This window comes from Gekko japonicus, unplaced genomic scaffold (assembly GCF_001447785.1).
Source record: "Gekko japonicus isolate JY-2015 unplaced genomic scaffold, Gekko_japonicus_V1.1 scaffold540, whole genome shotgun sequence".
NCBI lineage: Eukaryota > Metazoa > Chordata > Lepidosauria > Squamata > Gekkonidae > Gekko > Gekko japonicus.
In genome coordinates this window covers 44,149-48,127 of record NW_015173690.1, presented here as the reverse complement: position 1 = coordinate 48,127, position 3,979 = coordinate 44,149, and positions in this window count along the sequence as shown.

The window sequence follows — 3,979 nt, the reverse complement described above, 5'->3', positions numbered from 1 at the left end:
ACTTTCTTTCTTTCTTTCTTTCTTTCTTTCTTTCTTTCTTTCTTTCTTTCTTTCTTTCTTTCTTTCTTTCTTTCTTTCTTTCTTTCTTTCTTTCTCCATTTCCCCTCCTGCCAGCTACCCACCCATCTATCTCCAGACCTTGTGTGCTGACAGGTTTGTTTTTGTACTGCAAGCAGTCGGAATGGTTTCAAAACATTCCATAATGCCTCAACAACAGAGCCAAGGACTAGAGATGGCTCATTTCAATGAATTGACCTCTTGAAGCCAATAGCCATGAAACGTTGAGTTTACCTGAGCGGAGAAGGAAGGACACAGCACTATTGAATGGGCAAACAATAAATTATCGACCAGCACTCTCTTTGATCAAGCATCATGTCCTTTTACAACTCAGTTACTTTGATATTGTTTTTTGAGAATGGCAATTCATGATAGGCATTTTGATAGCATTAATATGGGCTGAAGCAAAATCATACTTGCTTTTGTTAAGCAACCACAAAGCAATCTATTTTTTAAAATATTCAAATGGCTATTTGGAAACTGCTTCTATTCTGAACTCAAGTTGGCATGTTTCACAGATCACACCAAATACTGATTTTTTATTTCTCAGTGTGAACACATGAAATCTATTTCAGTGTGTGCTCTTTTGGGGCATACTTTACTAGCTCAATTGCTAGGGAAAAACCTCTTTTATTAAAGAAGCAAAACACAGCAAGTTACATTCTGATTTGTGAGAAATTATGCATGCAGTCAGAACTACTAGGGAAAAGTCTTTTGTTTGAAGTCTTGGTGCTTACATTCTTTTTTTTTTTAATTAACTTTTCCCTTAAATTTTAATTCGCAGTATGAATCCATTGTGATTCTCAATACGCTGCTACATCATTCTGGGAACAATGGGGAAGCTTTTCTGTGGCTAATTTAACACCTGCAGAATTCCCACAGAAGACAGAGAAGTAAAATCTTATCATCCTGGCTGGTAAAATATAATCCGTATGTTACTAAATTAATGCATTCAAATACTGTTTGGATTGATACTTTAGTAACATTTGTAATCTATGCATCTTTTGATATAAGAGTAGTTACTTAAGGATTAACTCTTAAATTTTTAATCAACAACATTATTGTGTTTCATGTATTTCACATGGGTATTTTTGTGTTTATTAGAATGAAGATTAGTTACACTGAACCATATGGATCCATGACTAAACCTCAAAACGGAAGGTGAAGCAAACTGGTTCATTTCCCTATTTCTAATCTGAAGTGGAGATGTCCTCTGATTTTTAATTGCCTTTGAGTCAATGCAGGTGGGACACTCAGAGATTCATAGTAAGATCTTGTCAGCGACCTCTATCTTACCACTCTGCTAAGCAAAGTTTGAAGCCTTTCTCCAACTTATGTAATTCTTCTGTTGGAGAAATTAAGGCCTATGATAAGGCACTGCCTAGTGTGCTTTTAACCATAATTATATGCTAAAACCCAATCAAATCAGAGCTGGGGGGGGAGGGTCTAACCCTTCCACTCCTGCAAAGTTTGGCTAATAAAAAATTAGCTTTCAGGGGTGGATCTACCTCCTTAATGGGGAAAGAAAAAACAGATGGGTATCTGTCTATTGCCTGTCCTTTTTTCCTTTAAAGGACTAACAACAACAGTTTCAATTAGCAAAGCTGTGCATGGGCTACAAGGGTTAAGCCCACTCTCCTTTTCTCAAGTTGCCTGTGAATTAGCCACTCTTATACCACCATTTGTTGTTCAATTGCACAGTCCAGTCCGACTCTTCGTGACCCCATGGACAAGATCTCGCCAGGCCTTCCTGTTTTCCGCCGTCCTCTGAAGTTTGCTCAATTATACAGCCATAACTTCCCCTTAAAAGACTGAAAGAGATCCATGATCTCCATCATGCTTAGTTTGTTTTTGCGCAAAGGAAAGCCTTTCACCCCTAACTGATAGTCACAAGTGGAACAGTGTGTGTTTAGGGGTGAGGCCATGAAGATACTTATACCGCTATAAAGCACATGCTCTTTTGCAATCTTCTAAAATTGCCACTTTATTCTGTGAATGTCTAAGAAAATGGTGCTACATGAAATATTTATTTAATCATCCATTTCATTTATATCCCACCTTTCTCCTCAGTAGGGACTCAAAACAGTTTACATCATTCTCCTCTCCTCCATGTTATCTCACAACAACCCTGTGAGGTAGGTTAGGCTTAGTGTGTATGACTGGCCATGGCCAACCAGCAAGCTTCCATGGCACTGTGGGGATTCCATGGCACTGCAGTCTTCAAGTATTTGAAGGGCTGTCATGTAGAAGATGGAGTGGATCTATTCTCTCTTGCTCCAGATTGCAAGACTAGATCTAATGGGTGGAAATTACAAGGGAGTTGTTACCGGATAAATATCAGGAGAAACTTCCTAACTGTAAGAGTGGTTGAGCAGTGGAACAGACTGCCTCGGGAGGTGGTGAATGCTCCCTTGCTGGATGTTTTCAAGCGGAGGCTGGACGACCATCTTTTGGGTAAGTTGTAGGGCTATCTTTCGGCTATGCTCCTGCAGAGTGCAGGGGGTTGGACTAGATGACCTGTAAGGTCCCTTCCAACTCTAACATTCTATGATTCTATGAAATCTGGGTCTCCCACATCCTTGCCTAGAACTCCAACTATACACAACTATTCAAATTCCTTTACATGGATTCACAAGCATAAAGTTCTAATATAAATCCTGCCAATAACCCCTTTTCAATACCTACCATTACAAAAAGTTACATATGACACCATTTCCACTAGTTCATTAACTAAAATGAACTCAGCAAAGTAGATGATTAATCTTCTGTAACATGAATGAGAAAGCAGATGGCCATACCATTTGAAACAGTTTTTAAAGAAGGATATACCCAGATAATTTGAACTATTGAACAAATCAGAGAATCCAGACATTTGTTGATAGGGCAATGGAGTCAGCCACCTAGGAATTACTTTGCAGAAGTAAAGACTCTGCCAAGCTCTGAATTGAAAACTATTGATCTTTCAGAATATGGTTCAGATTAGAAAATGAAACGTGAGAATAGTACATGGAAGGATAGATTATAAATAGTTTAAATGACTCAAAATCAGTTTCCTTTGGCAAATTTTGTCCAGCATTACATGACACATTAGATTGGATCCAGGGCAAAATTTCCACTAACACTCTTTTGCAAGGGAAATGCAAGAAAAAAAGCTGGGGTAAGTGATTCCACCAGGTAAAACTTACTGTATCCCCACTTGTATTCCATTTGTATAAGATACCATGCAAACAATTTCTGGGCACTATAATATATAGGGAGAAAAGTGCTAGGTGTTGAAATAGGACTTTTCAGATCAAAACAGTGGGGATAAGAAATCTGAAATTTCCTAATTTCCTCTATCCCTTAGGGTCTGGTCACACGGACCTCTTACTGCGGTAGTTTTCCCGCAATTCTTATATCCGCGACATTTTATATCGCTTGAGATATATATCGCTTGGAGGTGGAGGTGGTCAGACGGTCCCTCTGTCTTCTGCTTCCCTCGCGCAAAGTACTGTTCACACAGGCTTTTTTGGGGGGGGGTTTAATCTGGGCATGCGCTCGTCTTTCCATGCGCTCGGGCGTACATACAAACTAATAAAAAGACCTTCGCTGTCCTTTCTCCTACCCGCTGGCGGCAAACACCCCCCCAACCCAAGCACAGTGCCAGACCCTACTCGGAGTGGGCGAGAGGTTTAGGAGGCGCGAACCCTGTCGCCTAACTTTTCACTCCCCTTCGGGCAAGAGGCACTGCCCGGGCTTCCTCCCCTGCCTGGCGGCGGTGGGGGCTTCCCTTCCCAGCCCGCCTCCTTTTCTCTCCCGCGGCGCCTTGCACTGATAAGCGAGGGAGAAGCAGCAGGCGAGGGAGTGGGTCTGTGTATGTGCAGCCGCCACCATGCGGAGAAGGGACCGGCCGGGTGGGGAGGCGGTGTGGGTAGAACGAGTT